Raw genomic sequence first — 20,897 nt, 5'->3', positions numbered from 1 at the left:
AGCTTCCTGGTTTACAATGATAATGATGGCAAATTAACCATCAAAATTCTTAGTTATTTTTGAAACAGTGGGTCCTTTATTTCACACAAGTAAACAAAAGCAGCTTCTCATTTCTAGCCGGCAACCATCAATTTTGTCTGAATTGACTTGTTGCTGAGAGATTTTATCAGCTGTAACTAGCAAGCTGGTTGAAAACGCCGTCAGCAACAACCCGTTTCAAAAAGAGAGTCCTGCAAAAAGAGTCTTAAATATGCAGTTTATGGCTACATACATTACATTGTGCTAAAAGAATGAGGCTAATGCTAAGGTCCCAGGAAAAAAGGCATCATCTTGTAGAAGACATGGAAATAAAGAAACAACATTCCTCTTGTTTTACAGTATAGAGCTAGTTAGCCTCAGTGTTATACGTATAAAGAAAAATGTAAGATCAGACTGTTTGACTGCTTGTCTTACATACTTGGAGGCAGAGTTAGATGTATTCCTCATTGTTTGTATTTTCAAACAGTATATTTTATCATTGAGAGAAGATAAGATAAAAACTTTTAGGGTGAGGACTAAAGTTTGGCTGCCCCAAATCCAACAGAGCAGGACAGAGCCACCAACGTTACACTAAACTCTCCAACATCCAAGACCAACTTGATGGATTATCATGAGCAGGCAATGAACCCCAGAAAATAACTTAGTATGACCTTGAAAGTAACACTCAGTCACTACTGTAGGTAACATTAAGCTAGTTAGCCGGACATGTATTGCTCATATTCCAGCCTCGTGTACACAACTTCAACATGTGGAGAAATCCAAAGATGGTGCCTCCAGACAGTTGGACAACAGCTGATCGAGGGAAGGGTTCAGGTGTGGTACATTTGCTAGAATATTCTTTGGTTTTAGATTTCATGGTAGGCAAACAACCATTACATGAATAAAATGATGATAAGAACTGTCTGTGGTGGTTGAATAATGTCTATTTATCTGTATTGCAACATCTTTGGACTTGTGTTGAGATTCTAAGAAACAATGTTGGTGTTTCAGTGGGGTAGTGTCTCTCTGAAATGAGTAAATAGTGGTTGTAAAAGCTGCCGAGCATGTGTGTCATGATTAAGGACACTTCACTAGACGAGGTTTAAACAACACTGAATAATTTATTGACCTTGTAACATCCATGAAGTCGTCTACTATACACTCTCTCCTCTGTACTTCATATAATTAGCTGCAAGAGACAGATGTTGATATCTGCCCAGCCACTTTCACTAATTCACAACAGACTGCAGCTTTGCAAAAATAGCTTTGGGTGCTGACACACACACACACACACACACAAACATACAAACACACGCACATACACATACAGCTAAAAGCTCTAAAATCAGTCGTTTACTGTGAGGAAAATATTGATCTGTGTTGATGTGGAAAATCAGCTGAGGAAGAAGAGACAGCTCACTTCCTGTCCTCAGTGGTGCATCCTAGATACAATCAGTATTTGAAAAAGACCTCATATCTCATGTTTTCTTCTTTCTTTCCTCTCTAACTGATGACTGAAATGATCTCTCATGCAAACACGCATCATGTTTGCCTTCAGGCCGTAAAGCACTCAGCAGAGCGCAAACCTCTGCCTACGCTGAACATTTCTCCAGTTTGCAAAACAGACGCTTTGATAATGACGACACGTCCTCATAATTAATTAATAATGACCACATAGGTTGATTGTACCATGCACTCCAGAACCACCCAACCTGGTTCAGGTTTAGGCATAAAAACCGCTTGGTTAGAGTCGGGAAAGATGATGGTTTGGCCCGCAGGCTGCTGCTATGCATCTAATATGATCTCATCACACTGTTAAATAGAGTGAATTGTAACTTAAACAGAAGACTAGGTGGGTGATACACAGGAAGTTTTGTTAACTAGTATCATAAATGTTATTTACTGCCTCAAATAATCAGACTTTGAAGCAGATGTAGCTCTAATAACCAGTAAAATCAGCTCCTGTATCATTTCCTGAATGCTTTTCCCTCACTGTAGTTTCTGTGGTTGCCATGGTCACAAGGTGAGTCACGGCGAAAGTTGAACCGTCCTGAACTCTGACGGCAGCAGCAAAGAGCTCTGCGTGCTCACGAGAGGAGCAGTCACCCCACTTCTCCTTCCTAACGCCCAACAAACGCAGCGACGCAGCGGCTAGTAAACATAGATGTAAACAATGCAGGATTTAAAATACTTATATAATACTTATGAGGGAGGGAACACATTCAACACTTTTGTTAGACCTGAAGGATACACACAACACAATATGTTCTGGTGAGTAACATTGAATGTAAACATAACTTTTGTTTGTTTACAGGAAAGCGCCACAGGGCAGCTTTAACATGGCAGGTTCTGAACAAACAACCAGTGTTGTTGTTTTGTTTTAGTTTAACACCTTCAGTATATCTGTGAACATGTTTCATCACCTGGGACTAAACAAAACTATTAAACTATTCATGTTTCATAAAATGTTTCTCTCCTGAGTTTTAATCTTCACAATTTTGAGTTGAATTAGTTTTTTCGACATTGATCTTTTAGTGCAGTTTCATCTGTGCTTCTTCTGCTGCTGCACACAGACTTTAACAAACATTTATATCTAATACTGAGCATATTGCTTCACAGCCTGAAGATGCAGAACTTTGCTTCCTGAGCCAAAGACCTTATTGAATCTCACAAATTATAAGAATTAGATTTGAATGGATCATTAGTGCTTAATGTGTAATCATTTACAAACAGGAAAATCAGGCACTCACATGTAAATGATCATCATAACCATCAAGCTTCATTATATACAACTCATTAGTGCAAACACGAACCCTGTTCTCTCACACCAAGACACACACACACACACACACACACACACACACACACACACACACACACACACACACACACACACACACTGCAGCCAGTTTCCCCCCAAAAGACGCGAGTCACTGTGAAAAAGGGGACAAAACAATGACACAGAGATAGATAAACAGTAAAGTGGGCTGTTTGCTGTCCCCGGGGGATTATTATGGTCTGGCCACAAGAATATAAACACACCAAAATCCAACTCTGACAGTCAGATTTTCAGATTAGATTCAAATTCAGCCTCTAGTCTGTTTATCTCTGGACCCGGGACAAAAATATAACTTCAGATAGCAAACAGCAGATGGATAAAAATATATATATATATATATCAGGCACAGGAGAAGAGAAGAGAGATGGACAGATGTCAAAGGAGGAGGAAAAAGCAGGCTGCGGGGATGGAGGAGTGCTGGGCCAGACATGTTTTCAGGAAGGATAAATCTTGGATGATAAACGTGGCAGAAAAGACAGAATGTAAAGGAATAAAAGTGAAATGAAACAGAGGGAGATAAGGAGAACTCAGAGGACACGAATGAGTCAGTAATTCTCCGTACAACATGAAACTAGATATCGGACAAGAGGTGAAAGAGCGAGGGATAAAGAGATGGAGGGACAGTGTGAAAACAGAGGAAAGGGCATGTACATGTGGAGTATACAGCAGAAGAAAGGAGGTGAGGGAGCAGATGGATGTTAAGGCTTGAAAACAGGAAGAATTACCCGGGATTTAGATGTTCTGGGAGAGAAGAAGAAGGGGTGATCGGGTGATGAAATGATGGAAAAGATCAGGGCGAAAAAGAGAGGAGAGGGAGAAACTTGCGTGTAGGCCCGAGCAATAAGCCCATGAAACTTGATATACAGTGACAATATTGCCGGGGAATTAGATGCCATCGGGACGAGAGAGTGAGCGATGGAGGGGAATTGGATGGAGGGGAGAGAGAGAGAGAGGAACGATGTGTCATGCGGAGAGGAGGAAAATTAAAGAGGAATGGATGGATATGGGATAAAAGACACACAGAAGGTCTCTGTTCGGAGAGAATGACTCGACAAATAAGGAGATAAATATAGCGAGGTGAGGATGGTGTTGTGACGGCAGACGGAGGGAAGATGGAGATGATGCTGAGTTTTACATTAGACGCTAAAACAAGCGAAGTGCAGGTTTACTTTAAGAAAAACAAAAAGTAAACAAATGCAGAAAGTATTTGTGATGGACAATTCTGCAGGGAGCTACTCTCCTCCGCTGCTGCTGCTGCTGCTGCTTTCATCTGAGAAATTTATCCTCTGCCTATCTCGGACAAGGTCAGCTATGCTTTTATCTCTTCTCTCACTGAGAGCACTCCATCGCTCGTCCCCGCTCTCTCTCTCTCTCTCTTGTCAAAAGTCACTCAGGATGCAAAATACAGCTGCTCTCGGGCACAAACCTTCAGCTGAGCAAGGACGACGGAGGAACAGAGAGAGAAAGACACAGAGAGGGATTCAAGAAGAGAGGAAAGAGAAGTAAGGATGAAGAGGGGGAGATACGGATGATTGACGAAGATAGAAGGCTGGAAGACGTGTGTGTTTTTGGTTGAGATAATTGAGCTAATTGAATGTCCCAGAGATCAAAATAGAAGGGTTTATATGTCAGTGGATGAGGAGAGATGAAAAATTAATATTAGTCCAAAAGGTCACTGATATGGAGGGATGGAAGAAGAGAGAGATATACAGTACAGTACAGCAGAGAGAGAGAGAGAGAGAGAGAGAGAGGATGAAAGTCATGGTTGCTGATGTTGGATGAAAACTGGACCACATGTCACAGAGAGACACGACAAACAGAAGGATGAAAGAATGTGAGACGAACTAAACAAGCAGCTGTTCAGAAGCTGCTGATGTCTGACCAAAATCCTTTAATATTATGCTGACAACACATGTTGTCATAAGGACATGGACCCAGGATGGTCTGGTTTGTTTGCTCTGGTCTGGATCAGTGGAGCAGTTGGTCGACTTGGTTTGGTTTCTTTTCACACAGAGAAAAATCCAACTGAACCAAAATGCATCTATAACTATCAGCCACATAAAAACATTCCCTCCACTCATTGGTCAGATGTGTGTGAGAAACAAAAGAAGAAGATCCTATCTGCCCAAATATCAAAAATGCAACAGTCTTTGTTGTTAGTCCAGGTTGGACCTCTGTTTAAACTCCAGCTAGCTGCTAGCAACTGTTGATTTCACTCATCTGCATCCCAGCATGCAAAGTGCACCTGGCTACAGGAGCCGTTTCGCTCAAATCTGCAGAGTCCAGCTTGTAGTCGGTCAGATAGAAGTTGGATCACGTTCCCATCACAACGAACCTCTCCAGTTTGTTTGGGACCGGACCGAGACCACCTCCTGTAAAGGTGTTACATCTGTCCCTGGAACATCATCCACCAGACCCTCTACCTCTAATTCAAAGCCTCCTTAACCTGCTGTCACTGCCTGAGTGCTTTCCTCTCCCTGTGTGTGTGATTGTCTGCAGGTGTGTCGGTGTCAGAGCAGAGCCGCACCAGCTGCACCTCATCTCAATAATCAGGACCTCTACAGATATTCAGTCTCTGCTTGATCATAGTCTCTGCTACCAGTTAGTGCTGCTACGTTTCCAGCCTCTTTGATTCCTTGCAAATTGCAATTTTTGATTCTGCCTGTTTCCTTGCTCTTGTCTCGTCTCCCCTGCAGTCTCGCCTGCTCTGCCTCCAGTTTCCTGCCCTTCGTTTTGGTCAAATCCTGCTGTTCTGCCTTCAGCCCTTCAGTCTCCCTGGATCTCACTCTGGACCTGCTTCCTCTGCCTCTATCTGCCCCTGACCCAGCTCCTGGCTCTCAGCTGCCAGCCCAAACTTCCCTGTGCTCTGCAATAAATCTCTTTTACTCAGTTCCAGTCTCCTCATCTGTTTCTGCATCTGGGTTCACTTGTTCTGCAGTCCCTCGTAACAAAAGGGTCTCTGTGAGGTTGTTTTGGTCAGAGTTTGGTCTGCTCTATTGAATCACACCCAGGAGGAAAACCAACCAGAGTTTATGATATTTTATTCATGAAACTTGAATTTTGATATTTGAATGTAGGAACTAGTCAGTCACACCATACTGTAGAAGTAGAGTAATGCTATTTTTCCAATAATGATCTTTCCATCTATAAGACAAACTCTTCAGCTACGTCAATACTCCTGTAACACGCAGCTAAAAATACCAGTGAAAAACATATATTGGTAAACCTCCACCTACACACATTTTTGCTCTCATTATGTTTAATTTTAGATGACATTATGTACTTAAAAAAACAATAACAACAACGAAAAAGGTCTGGAATGTACAGTTCTACCAAATCAGAGACACAAATAAACACAATAGCACTACCAACTATGACTCCCCCCTGCTGTTATGTGCCCCCCCCCCCCCTTACCGGCCACCACAGGACAAAATGGCCCAAACATTAATCCTCTCAACAGCCGGCCAAAACAGCTTCCCACCAAAATGCCGAGCCGTACCCAGAGGGGGGGAAACATTCCTGCTTACAGCCTGTTTGCACAATAACTGAGCTGGACTGAGCTCACAGTAGAAACCTCAGATTATACAGCCGGATATGGTGACATGTTTCATGATAGTGATGTTTTGCTGTAACTAACTGTGAAATTGTCTGTCTGAAAGTGCAAAACATTCATTTATACACACCGACTGACTGGATGGTTCATATATTAGACAATAAGTAGGAAAAACTCACAGCTGAGGTCAAACTACCGCAGACAGAAAAAACTTGTAATGGTGCCTCAGTCCAGTGACGAGGGCTCCACAAGAACGTAGGATAATCTGCAATTAGTCAATTAGTCGATCAACACTAAATTAGTCTGCAACTACTTTAATACAAGATCAAAATATTTTAGTTCCAGTTTCTCCGATGTGACGATTTGCTGCTTTATTGTGTTCTATATTCTTGTAAACTAAATATCTCTTTGGACTGTTTGTCTGACAAAACAGGATGTGAGAATATTTGGGGTCTGGGAAACTGGGACGGACAGTTTTCACTTTTTCATGGACATGAACGATGAATCAATTCATCGAAAAGCGTAAAAAAACAAAAAAACAAAGGAGGTGAGAAAAAAAAAATTAGGTAAATGATGAACATTTTCTTTCTTTTTCTCCAAAACTAGTGATATCCAACTGAAGTCTGACAGAAAAAGACGAGGCAAAGGATCTTGAAATATGATAAAATTGTCATTCTCTCTATATTTACAGCACAATGTATACTGTCAAAATCAGTAGCAAGAAAGAATTTGATGATTCCTAGTTTGTGAAATAGTGAGGAAGAAGAACAACGACAGAGGCATCTAACTTAAGATAAATTAAACGCCAAGGCAGACACATCAGTTCTGCTCTCTTTGTTTTCATAATTAATCATTCATAACAGATTTTGATCCATGTCCTGCAGAGCTGGCCTCTTTTAAATTTTTGCTGAGCGTGCATGCTCCTTTACAGCATCTCAACATTGATATTCATAGAGTGACACACATTTCCTGCCAGGAGATAGATGCTGAGCACGACCGCGACCTCATACCATCAGTCACTGAGCGGTGACAGGTAAATGCTTTACCTAAGAGGCTCTTTAATGACACATTTAACTTGTGATTGTGTCGTTTTCCAGCAGTTACTCTGTTTCACAATTGACAAACTCTCCCACCTTCCTTCAGATGTTATATAAACTCCACCTATTCACATTTTTGTATAGCGATGAAAGCAGCAAACCTTATTACGTTCTTATAAGACTGATGATGATGTATTTGCTAATGACCAGAGGAGCTCGTAAAATATTTCATTCTCCTTTAAGGTTTAACTACAAACAAAATATAAATTGAATTTTCAGTTGATTATAGGACCTGAATATTTTTAGGCCTGAGCATTCTGTTGCTTTCTGTGTCTCCTGTACACCGACGAGGAAGTTGTAATAAAATACGTCCGTGTATAATATAAGAGACAGAAAAAAAAACTAATATTGAAGGCTGCTGCGTTGTAAATCTGTCTCTTTTCATTTCCTCATCCTGTGGTTTGTCTCCAGCTGTAATTGAATTTCTTCACAGCTTGTTTCTCTCTCTCTCTCTCGTATCACTGGCCGTTATTTCTAAAGCCCAGGAACATGTTAATCTGTGTGTGTGTGTTGAAAGTGGGTTAGGTGACATAAAGCTGTGTAACCTCTAAGCCTTCACTAGTGCGCCCTGTCAATCTGTTCCACATGCACTTTACCATCACACTATATACAGACTTGGCTGACCTTAACAAGCTGCCTACACTATCAGCTACAGCATCACCTCTCACCGTCGACACTAAGAAGGTTTTAACAGCTACACAAGTGGGTTAGTTGGGTTTGATCACTCTCACACTCCACTAAAGCTTTATTTAAACATATTCCTGGAACAGTAAGAGCATAACCAGTGATACTGTAAACCAGAAGGACTAATGAATGATGGCGTGCTCTTGGTTTAATGTTGAGATGTAGGACTAAAAGGTAGAGAGGCATTATAAAAAAATCAATGCTGGCGAGCAAGCAGAGAGGATTTATTTCATATCAAACGTCTGAAAAAGTCCTTGACAGCAGAAAACCTTGGTGAAAAGATCGTTGCACTACAGGACTGAAGCCAAAAAGCTTCCTGTACTTTGAATGCATCGAGTACATAATGTCTCCTGCGATAGAATAGCTGCATCGATCTGTTGCAGATGTGTTGTACTGCAATAACAACTGCACTGTTCAACTTTTAGAGGGGTTTGTTTTTTCACATTTGTGCAAAGAATTTGGAAAATTTGAGTCTAGTCAAAGACCAAACTTGCTTAAATGCAAAAAAAATGTTATGTTAAGTATGAGATCATAAAGATTTGTCAACCAATAGAGACTTTTCTATATAATGTCTATTCAGTACATCCCACAAGTCCACTGTGGGCGATGATGCAAGTCCCTGAGCAAGACTGTTTAATCAATGTGATGAAGTACCTTAATTAGTCCTGTATTTACAGTAATTCACTAGATTAGTCAAAAACAGACATTTCCCATCTTTTCATCGTTACTGTTAATGGTTTTCTTAATTAAATTACTACAAAACGCCACAATACACAGTTTATCACCACTTCAACACACACATAAAAGATTGTTTTTCCATATGACCGTCAACCGTTTGGTTAAATATTCTCTGTTCAAGTATCTGTTGAAATAAAAACCTTTTTAAAATAGAAAATGAATAAATTAAGTGGTTAATTACAATAAATGCTGCATTTTTTAAAGAAATTTGAGGCAAACTGCAGTTTGTGTGCATGCACGTGTGTGTGTGTGTGTGTGTGTGTGTTGTGTGTGTGTGTGTGTTGTGTGTGTGTGTGTGATTGTGTGTGTGTGTGTGTGTGTGATTGTGTGTGTGTGTGTGTGTGTGATTGTGTGTGTGTGTGTGTGTGTGATTGTGTGTGTGTGTGTGTGTGTGTGTGTGATTGTGTGTGTGTGTGTGTGTGATTGTGTGTGTGTGTGTGATTGTGTGTGTGTGTGTGTGTGATTGTGTGTGTGTGTGTGTGACAGACAGAGAGACAGAGAGCTTCATCCAGCTGAGAGCAGGGGATTTGATGAGTGAAATTGAAATATGAAATGGCTTCATAATCTCTCTGCCAGACAAAGACGGGAGAGTTCGAGGTCAGTCCCAATTCACACACTCTTTGTTGGCAAGAACAACTCTAATAAAATTTAGTCGGCTAAAAGAAGAAGAAGAAGAAGAAGAAAAAAAATAAAAGCCAGGCCAATATCGTTACACAAGGACCACTTTGGGAAATAAAAGTTGGGAGGATTGAATTCTTTATTTCTGCTCGGAGCACATTTACCCCGAGAGAGATGGGTGGAGAGAAACAGAGAGAGAGAGAGAGAGAGAGAGAGAGAGAGAGAGAGAGAGAGAGAGAGAGAGAGAGAGATGATTGATAAAGCAGTGGCCACACAGAGAAATGAGGAGGGGATGAGGGAGGAAGTCAGAGCTAAATTGGAGGAATGAAAAATGAAAGCAGCTGAAACAAAGAGATTGAGAGTTAGAGATGGATTGATAATAGTAGTGCGAGGATTTACTGATGCATATCAGACTCAGAGATACACAGATACACAGATCCAACTCAAAGTCAGCATTACATTCAGAAAAAAAATCTATATGGCTGTAAAAAACAACCATTTTTTCAAGGTAACATTCTGCTTTCCTGCATTTCTAGCAGCGCTGCCTGTTTAACCTGGTGTTATATCAGCAGCCTTCAGACCTCACTGTTCATTTAAGAGAATGAAGGTTAATGGTTTAAGGTTACAGAGAGAAGTCAACAGGGCAAGTGATGCTAGCGTTAGCAGCTAACGCTATGTTAAAGTGACTCCAACTCTTTTGTCACTTGTGATATTTACAGGGACAAACAGCCAGACAGCATCACTGGAAATACAAAACTTAGAAGTATGACATCATCCTGGCTGAGAAGTGTTTACTGTTGTCAGTGGGCAGAGGACATATTTTTGGGGTATTTGTGATTCAGTGTTAAAATGAAGACAGAGGAAATTATTTATTTTAGTTGCACTTTTATTATTGAAAATTTAAATCCTCCTCACGTCTGAATCTGATTGTTTCAGCTTTGAACTGCAGAATAATGATTGTTGTATCATAATTGATCTTTATTGTCTTATTTCAAAGTGATTAGTGCTGTGATTGGTTCTGTCACAGAGCAGCTGCCTCAGGAGGGAGAGATGGAGAGATGGAGATGGAGAGATGGAGAAATGAAGAGATGGAGAGATGGAGAGAGAGATGGAGAGATGAAGAGATGGAGAGAGAGAGAGATGGAGAGATGAAGAGATAGAGAGAGAGATGAAGAGATGGAAAGAGAGAGAGAGAGAGAGAGTTGAGAGATGGAGAGATGGAGAGATGAAGAGGGGATGGCAGAGACGGAAAGAAAGAGTGGAGATTAAATGAGATGAGGAGGTTTAGGGAAAAGAAGAATGGAGTGAAAACAAACAGCTGTTGGGACTAAAATGATGAATCAGTGTAGAGCAGCAGAGGAGAGTTCACAGGTAGAACCATGAGGAGAAACACACCAACATGTTTTCTATCATCAGTATGTGTTTTCATATAATCCCTGACTGGTAATAGGACCGTCCTATCTGACAAAGTTAGCAGACGTAGTTTATATAAAACTTTTTTCCTCATTAATATTTAAACATATGCAGCAAGGTGATATAAAATCTAATGAGATGTTCTCCTCCAGAGGGGACAGTGTGAGTATCATGGTTCTATTATGTATGATGTTTACAATAATGTGGCTACACTCAGACAGACGCCATCACGAAAACATAACACACTCAATTACCTCACATTAGGAGCAGAAAGGTAGTGCAAGACATAAAATTACTCCGTTCAAGTTGAGCTACCTCAACTTGAACGGAGATACAAATGTTGTTAAAAATTCAAAACCGTGCCGAGCAATTCCACTACTTTATTCTTTATTGTTGAGACACTTTAAGGTCACAGCAGAGATATTAGATCCACATTATGAAGCCTTGTATTCCCCAACTGAGAAACATATCGCGTGCAAATGTCCTGTTTACAGTGTATATGTTGTTTGCGTGAGCTCATTCATGCTCAGGGGAGATACGAGGTAATTTTCCGGTGTAAAAATACTTGCATTTCCTGATTGGACATGTTGTTTTCCAGCGTAGCCTCTTCTAATGTCCTGTAGTTGAACATCTCAAACCGCAGCAGATTAATTTAATTTAGCCTAGATTCTTAATGTAACATGTTTATTATATGCATCACATGCATAAACACAAGTGTTTAGCATTAATATACATGCATTTAATTACAAATATAACATCAAGGAGGATTTAGCATATGTAAATGCCCACATAAATAAATGAATAAATATGTGGCCATATTTAGATATGACATCACAGAGCTGGGAGGAGGCTGGCTGCTCATATTAAACATTTTACTTGTTGGTGGAATCGGTCCAAAAAAGCTGTGACCGCATCGTCTTTACCTCCACCTCAACATCAGACACACCAACACATTCACCTGGCTTGTTTTTAGGGTCGGCTCTCTGCCCTGACGCTGGGAGGATTGACCTGGAGGAAGGATGAAAACGGACTCCCTCCTATCGAATTCATTCTAAGACTTGTTACACATTGAGGAGCGTTTTTGTTTAATTCATAACAAAACTGAATCTGTAGCTGTTAATGAAAAAAACATGTATGATGCTAGAGGGTCAAAGACCAAACTGGGTTTTCAAACACCAAAAAAATAATCCTACAACTTCAAATGTCTTCTTTGTTCAGGACATTAGAGTGTTTATTATTTCACTGTAATATTTTTTTAGCAAAACATTTTTACACGACGACCCGTAAATTCAGTCATTCAGTGTAATAAAATTGATAATACAAAGAGAACTGAGAGGATGTATAAGATTTATTAAAGTATTATATTTAAGCACTTCATTGAAACTCAAAAAAACTAATTAATGGTAATTAATGGGGTCTTCAGCGGTCCTTTTGATGATGTCACAGATTGTCACATGACCATCAGTTTATGATACGATTTCAAAACGGCTTCCTGATCTGATCACACTGAATGACCTCTAATGAACCCAACATTGATTTTAATATTAAAACAAAACAATAATGCAAAATCCTTTTAATATAACAATAGTAGCACTCATAACAATATACCTAGAAAGTGAAAGTGTGCTTTTATTTTGAATTGTATATATTTAGTTAAAAATGTGATAGTGATATTGAAGTTCATAACATTATTTCATACATATGTTTCCGCTTCATTTTCTCCAGATATAAATGAAATGATAAAGTAGACAATATAGTTTAACTTCATATGTTATAAATGTATTTACTTCTCTTGTTTGTTCATTTAATAAACCCCAAAAAAGGCTTGTCTGGTCTTTGACTCTAGAGCAGAATACACAACTAGAAAACAAGCAAAAAAACATAAATTTTTACTCTCATTGTACAAAATATGTTGGAGAACTACAATAAATTAACTAACATTAACTTTCATTGTCTGATTTCTTATTGATTACTTTCATTAATCACAAAGATAAAGACATGTTCTCTATACAGAGAAGCAGACCAGGTTTATTAGGCTTTGACAGGACTGAGATGTGATTTATGCAACAATAAATCACATTTAATATATTGACTTCAACCTCCGTCATTGCTGCTTATATGAATGGTTTTGTCGGGTCAGTTTATAACGATGAGGGCGTGTTCTGTTGTCCATAATTCTCTCTAAGCCTTTAAATACATGTGTGGACAATTTGATGGACAAAAATAATCACTGACAGCATTTATGCATCATGTTATTAAATATCGGAGCAGTCGGAAGCGTCTTTATTTCCTCCACAGAGCATCATGAGAGAGATCCTCTGGTTGAAGCATCTTAAAGTTTTAATGTCGTTATCTTTCACTATCTTTCAGTTTATTCATTAAAATACATTTTTATGTTGTAATAACATCTAGTTTACAGAGCAGTGACATTCATTTGAACCTCGGTCATATTTACTATTCACAAAGAAACAGTGAACTTTATACAGTCTTAATAAAATATGAATTTCTATTCTAAAGGGCTCGTGGTTGTTCTGCTTCTCTCCACATGATGAAGAATACCGGAGCACGTTATTGGGATTCAAGCTACTTCACTGCGATGACCTTTGGACCAGTGATGCTGGTGTTTGCCTATTGGATAGCTGACTCAGCACTTTGAATAAAACATGTGATGTGGGGATTGGATGACTCCGTGAAGGACGCTGTGACATGGATGAGTACTTCATAAAATGCTTCCTAGTTCCTCTCCTTCATCCTTACTTCACTCTTTCTCTCTCACTTCATACATCAAACTGTGGATTGTAGTTGTTTACAGGTAATATATGCACATTTCAGCAGCCAGAATTGAACAGAAATGATTGATTTTGGCGCTTTTTTTTGACTGGAAACTCTCACTGATTGATTTTGAGCTCAACACACACTATACAAGCTGCATACTGAAGCGACATCTGTAGCAGCAATCAGCTTCTAAATTAAGTGTTGAGTTCCTCGTGTGTGTGTGTGTGTGATCTGTGTCACCAAACAATGAGACAATTACTTCTGTGTTTACAAGTTACCGCTCATTATATATTCACACTAATTTATCCCCCTAGCTCTTCAGATGGATGACCAGGCTGCTGAGGGAGTTCATTTCTTCTTCATCTATATTTTTACAGCCTTTGGGAGACGTCACACTGACAAACCTGCAATCTGAGGTTTGCCTGTGTTTACTGTCCTATTTAGCAGCAGTTAACCTGGGAAATATCTCAACACTCCAGTCTGTCTGTTTTGTTTTATTAGATTTGTAGGTTTTGAGTAAGAAGAACTTTGTAACTGCTTTAAAAATCAGGATTAGTTTTGTTTCTATCAGTCTAGAGTCGACCTCTGACCTGCATGTGAAAAGACAGTTTCCCTATACTGGGATCAATAAGGTATCACATTATCATTAAAGCAAAGCATCTACGGACCCATTTTCCTCTAATGGCTGAACGCGGCGATGTTCGATAAATGTTTTGGCTCAGAGAGCCGAGGGTAGTGCTTCGTATTAAGTGGCTGGAATTGGGAGATCCCTGAGATAAATGATGCTGGATAAACGAGAGCAGCGTTATCGTCGGTGGAGAGAGAGAAAGACGAGGCAGATGCTAATGTTCCTCACGGCCTGCTGAAGCGCTTTTAAATAGGTTTTCTTTCTGATTATCTTTTTTTTTTATTTTATTCTAACCTTCCTTGGAGTTGTTGTGTCATTAATGAGGTGGGAACGGACGTTGATGATCCACAACCGACGTGACTCTTCTGCTGCATTAATATGTAACGTGACTCCTGTGAGAGTCTCTAACCTCTGGGCCTCCATATTCCCCTCAACAAAACACAATTAAATAGAAATATAAATAAAGAACAGATTTAATAATCATGTGTTTTGTTTCCAAAACTCAGAGGCAAGAGCATAATCTCCCATCTTAACTGTTTAGTTCAGCTGGTTGCCTGCAGTGATGTATTGAATCATTCATCAGCTTCTAAATTTGCTGGCTACAGTACTGTAACCCACGGCAGAGCGGCTGCAGGCTTTGTCTTTTCCATTTGGGTCAGAGTGAAGCCCTCTGTTACATAAGCCCAGCTCTGTCTACAGCAAATTCCTACACTAGGGGAACAACCCCGAGGTGTCTCGGTGGGAGGAAAAGCAATACGGTTAGATTTATTATTTAGCTTTTTTAAGGAGAGTGGGAACTTCATCCTTCTCTGGACATCTGCAGCACTTCTGGTAAGGTTTTAGTGTCTATCTACAGTATCTATAACAGGAGAAACAGGTAAACAAGAGACGTGCAGCAGGATGAATCGAAGCCCTATAGTTGCATAAGTGCATCAGCAGACTGAAGCCTCGGGACGCCACTAATACAAATACGTTATTTATAAGCGTAATAAAGACAAGACTCTTTCCACTTTTATTCAAATACAAATACAAATAATTTTGCTGTCTCTGGAATTTAGAGACAACACATACTTTTCTGCCATTTTCCTTGATAACAATATATATATATATATAATATATATGTTATTATTCTGCCTTGCAACTTTCTCTAAATGTAATTTGTGGAGCACTTTTGATAAATGAATATAAACTGCAAGCCTGTAATAGTTGTGCCCGCCAATTGTTCAGCTCCAGTAAACCTTAGATACTGTTAGTGTTTGTGGGTAAAAGACAGAAACTACTTACTGAAATGGAACACAGAGCAAATAAATATAATAATATTATCTGGACGACGTCCCAGAGGTTTGTATACTCTGATACTGCAGCCATTTGGGCTCCTCTAATAATAAAAGTAAACCAGCCAAGCTTTTTATTTCATACATTTTATTGCATTCATGCTCTATTATTTACTTTTCTATAAGTTGTGAAGTCAGATGGTCAGATGGTCATCTGGGCCTTTTGGTGGTAAATAAAAATTGTTTGAGTTGTTTCATGTCTATGTTTAAACTAACTGCATCATAGAAGAGACACAGGAGGTCATTTAATGAAGTTTCCCACTGAGTAACATTAAGTTCAGCATCATCTTCTCTCCAGATGGGTTTCTCATTATCTATTACTATCGAGTACAAGCAAAACTCTTGCAAACTTTCTCTTGTCTTTTTGTATTTTTAACTGTATTTCTGTGTAGTGAGTGAGTTGGTCTCTGCATCTACAGTTCAAGCAGGAGAAAAACATCTTCAGTGATCTTGACCTTTGAAATCTGGAGCATTTTTATTTGTTGAAGTATCATCATGATATGCGCCCCACTTATTTTAATCTCAGTGTTAATACATATTCATCTCATTCATGATTCGTAGTCCAGAGCCAGTGTTCCTTTAGTTTTTCATATCTAACATCATGAATGTATTTGCAGAACCTTTATTTTCCCAGAAACCTCCGTCTGTACATCAGAGGGATACTTGTCAGTTTTTATATTTTGTCCGGTTTCTTACTTCTATGTGAAATAGTTTGTTGGGGGCGGTAAGAGCCGCAGTTACAACATGCACACACAGTATTTATACCACAGATACTTTGAGGTTGCAGGTAAAGTGAAGGAGAAGATACTGTAACATATGTGACTGACACAGAACGTGACTCACTGAGTTATAAAGACAGTTTGTACATCAAAACAGCAGAGAAGACACACAAGCTGGTTCCCACACAAAAAAACCAACAAAAGAGCACATCCACACACACACACACCCACCCACATAAAACTGACATATGCAGCTTTTCAACTATTATCAGTAAACTATGGCTCTTTAGTAACATCTAGTAGCAGCTGGAGGAAACTACAACATCAGCAAACAAGCCTGAGATTTGACCAAATTTACATCTGGATATTAAAAACTCCCGGTAACCACCCGGTAACCACCTGGTAACCACCTGGTAACCACCCGGTAACCACCCAGCAACTGATACTCTGCAGGAGACTCTACCAGGCTGCGTGTCATATCAGTATTATTTCATACTGATTTCTTTCTGGGGTTTTCTGTCCATATTCTAAGATAAATGGGCATCTACTATGAGGTGATAGTAATATTGATTCTGTTAGTATTCAGGAACAAATGAGTCTCATGAGTCTTTGGTGTGCTGTGCTTATTGAATGTTGAAGACTCACTTCCTGTCTGTGAGGACTCTTCCCAAGAATAAAAAAACTGACAAATACTTAAAAAAAAACAACAAAACCCCAAAATTGTATTAAGTGTAGATTCACTTCTACTTACTCTACTAATATGACAATGAATTGATAGAAAATTCCTACTTTAACCACAGAATATGACTGTAAAGAGCCTGAAGCTTCCTAACGTCACTATCATGAAGTTTGTGTGCCGACACAGAAACCAGATGGTCCAACAACAACAAAAACACCAACTCAGCTCATTAATTATTTGACATTAACAAATGGTACAACAGCTGAAGAGGAGCGGGATTACTAGTCCTTCCAGTTCAGACTAAAAAAAAAAATGAAAAAAGCAACAGACAGATGCCATTTTGTTGTGTTGGATGGAGCTGGCTTTGATAAATCTTGCTCTGAGGGACTCAGAAGCTTTTCTAATTGACTGTAGGGAAATTATGCGTGATTACACATCAAATGCAGCTTCACTGTGGCCACATATGGGCCGGGACGGGAAACAGACATCAGTGACAGTAGCACAATGTTCTCAATGTTGGCGAGAGAACATTTGAGCCGTTAAAGACCGCTGCTCAGTCTGCTGATGTGTGTGTGTGTGTGTGTGTACTGTATATCCAGATATATGAACATGAAACACTATGCAGCGGCAGCGGTAACGGTTTGTCGCCGTACAGCCACCTCGTCCTGCTGTAATTGATTTGTTTGAAGTCGGACAGGAGGAGAACGAGGCCTGCCGGTGACGTGTCTTCGGACAAAAGAAGCATTAGCCAGGATTAATGTGGATTAACAAGAAGAAATTCTGATGGACAGGGCCCCCCAAAAAAACCCCACAGGCTCCCTGTACTCCTCCTCCTCAAAGTCTAAACAGATTAAAATGACAAATTCACTGGTACTAATTGGCAGGTGGAAACGACAGCAGAAGGCTTGTGGTTATGTATGTTAGTGTGTGTGTGTGTGTGTGTGTGTGTGTGCGTGGTCCTGTCACTGATCATCTGTCTGCGTAGATCTGTAGACGTGTGTGTGTGTGTGTGTGTGTGTGTGTGTGTGTGTGTGTGTGTGTGTGAGAGAGAGTGAGAGAGTGTGTGTGCATGGTCAGACACTAGTGCTCCACCTCGTCCTTCGGTCCAAATCTCAACATTTTGGCCAATAAACTTGATTTCTGTTGCAACATTTCAGTAATTTCATCTTCAATAATCCTGATGAAATGAGGCTAAAGTTCATCTCTTATGTAAGAAACGACTGTTGGACACAGAGAAACTGTGAAGCTCTCAGAGTTAGAAATAAAACCACAGAAAATTCATCTGCAACAATTCTGATAATCAATTCATTCTTCTTCTATTATAATAAAGTGAATATCTTCATATCTTAACTACCTTTACTTAACTTCTTCTAATCAGATTCTCATTTACTGCTTTTCTGGAATAAACTGCAGTTCATACTTAGTTTCTGGAAGAGAAGTGACGGGTTGATGTTGAGCACTAAGACAGTAAGTTGTTCTTATGACTATGAATCTTTACACTCATTAGGACATAAAACTGTAGTGAAGTGCTGAATATATTCAACAGATATTGATTTGAAGTTGGCTGAGTCTCACTGACAGAAACAGCTGCCTGATGTTTCAGTTACTCCTCACCAGCAGGACTCACATGGACATAATAATATTCTCTGATTATGACTCCGTTTAGAGAAAATCATCTTTATAGTTGTTTATGCAGCTTGTTCTCTAAACGTTCTCCATTCTAAACATGATTAATAAATCCTTGAAGCTGGTTGGTTTAGACTGGCCTGTTGATCACTCCATATGAACTGATGACAAAGTCAAAGAAGGCAGGAAAGAGAAGATGAAGAGAGAAAGAAAAAGATGAAACATGTTGTATATGTATGAGAAGAGGGAAGGGAAAGAGAAGAAGGATTCTATTCTAAAAAACAGAAACAAAAGAGAAACAGAGGAAGGAAGGAGGCTGTAAGTTAGAGAAAACAGAGAAGACAGACGAGGTAAGGAAGATATGAAGGAAGTAAATATTAAGAAAGAAATCAATGGACGTAGTAAGATGGACAGAAAAGACAGAAAAGTGGACAGAATGAAGCAACATATGAGTCAGATATAAGAACAGAGGACGGAAAGAAAAAAGCAACAAAACAAACAACAATAAAAGGCTGTTGTTAAAATAACAACAGTAACCTCTGAGAATCAAATCTGCATCAATACAAACTGCTGAGTAAACTCACATTCATCTCCATCCCTCCATCACTGGAATTAATAAACACACAGACAGTTTCAAATGACAGAAAGAGAGAGAGAGTGACAAACTGAGAAAGAGGAAGACAGAGGGACGAAGTCGGAGATGAGACGGAACATGAGGGGGGAGAAGAGAGAAAAATCGAGGTGAGAAGCGGGAGAAAGAGAGAGAGGGAGGAGAGGGAGAGAGGAAGGAGAGGGAGAGAGAGAGAGAGGAAGGAGAGGGAGAGAGAGGGAGAGAGAGGAAGATAGAGGGGGAGAGAGAGAGAAAGGGAGATAGAGGGAGGAAAGAGGGAGAGAGGGAGAGAGAGGGGAGATCGAGCCCCTCAGGCGACTGTTAAACTGACTTAATCAGATCAACTTACTGACCTGGATAAACTCTGCTTGACTGGAACACACAACTACTCACATAACAAACCCACCCTTGAGATCATAGATAGAGTCTGATGTGTGTGTGTGTGTGTGTGTACCGTCGTGTGTGTGTGTCGACGTGTCGTGGAAATTAAGGGGAAAAAGTAAAGGAACTGCATAGCAGAAAGAAAGAGTGTTTAAATATTAAAATTGGGAAAACACACTTAGAGAGGAGAAGAGAAGAGAAGAGAAGAGAAGAGAGGAACAATAGCAATGAGAAACAACAGAAAGAAAGAAAGGAAGGAAAGACCAGCAGATGAAAGAGATATGTTTGGTTTTAAGGCTTTTTAATGTACTAGAAATAGACAAAATATTATATTTTGTATCTCTTGTACTTTCAAATCCTTCCATTTAAATCAGAACAAGACGTCTGTCTGAGTCTGTAACCAGCTGAACTTTATAGTGATCAATGCTAAAGTTAGCATGCTAACATACTCACAATGACAATGCTAACATGCTAATGTTTAAAATGTTCACCATCTGAGTTTGGAGTGTTAGCATGCTATCACTAACTAGTGGGAAACATAAAGTACAGCTGAGGCTGATGGGAATATTTAGTTTAGAGTCAGTGATCCTGATGGGAACATGAATATGTTGTCCAGACATTTCATGTACAACTAGAAAGGTGAACCTCATGGTGGCGCTAGAGAAAAAGACCAAAGTCTTTAGGATTCATCATCTGGGAACCATGAATGTCCATCCAATGATTGTTGAGATATTTAAGTCTGAACCAAAGTAACAGACCAACTGACCAAAACTTTAAACCTTTACTTTATCTTTGAACTAATCCACAAACTTTCAAAAAAATGCCCATCAAAGGAGAAGTTCCTCCTAAATCACACAATCAGACTCCAAACAGCAAAACACTGGGATCTGATGAAAAGATAGAGGAGAGGAGAGGAGAGGAGAGGAGAGGAGAGGAGAGGAGAGGAGAGGAGAGGGGGAGGAGAGATAGAGGGAGGAGAGGAGAGGAGAGGAGAGGAGAGGAGAGGAGAGGAGAGGAGAGGAGAGGAGAGGGGGAGGAGAGATAGAGGGAGGAGAGGAGAGGAGAGGAGAGGAGAGGAGAGGAGAGGAGAGGAGAGGAGAGGAGAGGGGGAGGAGAGATAGAGGGAGGAGAGGAGAGGAGAGGAGAGGAGAGGAGAGGAGAGGAGAGGAGAGGAGAGGGGGAGGA

At 39.8% G+C, this 20,897-nt stretch overlaps 2 protein-coding genes and 1 long non-coding RNA gene across 15 annotated transcripts in view; 2 read left to right on the top strand and 1 right to left on the bottom strand.

Moving 5' to 3' along the window:
- Positions 1-20,897, top strand: part of LOC122981168 (hemicentin-1-like) — a 738,767-nt gene that overhangs the window by 392,287 nt on the left and 325,583 nt on the right. The gene's annotated exons all lie outside the window — the stretch shown is intronic.
- LOC122981166 (dedicator of cytokinesis protein 3-like) overlaps positions 1-20,897 on the bottom strand; it is a 210,899-nt gene that overhangs the window by 153,112 nt on the left and 36,890 nt on the right. The gene's annotated exons all lie outside the window — the stretch shown is intronic.
- On the top strand, positions 3,570-5,747 carry LOC122981181. Of its 2 annotated transcripts, XR_006403180.1 has the most exons (3): positions 3,570-5,237; positions 5,357-5,458; positions 5,554-5,747. It is a non-coding gene; the product is annotated as an uncharacterized LOC122981181 (long non-coding RNA). The 2 variants fall into 2 exon arrangements; XR_006403179.1 differs by having other exon boundaries at positions 3,570-5,458.

This window comes from Thunnus albacares, chromosome 4, assembly GCF_914725855.1.
Source record: "Thunnus albacares chromosome 4, fThuAlb1.1, whole genome shotgun sequence".
NCBI lineage: Eukaryota > Metazoa > Chordata > Actinopteri > Scombriformes > Scombridae > Thunnus > Thunnus albacares.
Note: the sequence above shows the minus strand (reverse complement) of the source record. Positions and strands in the feature narration are given on the sequence as shown.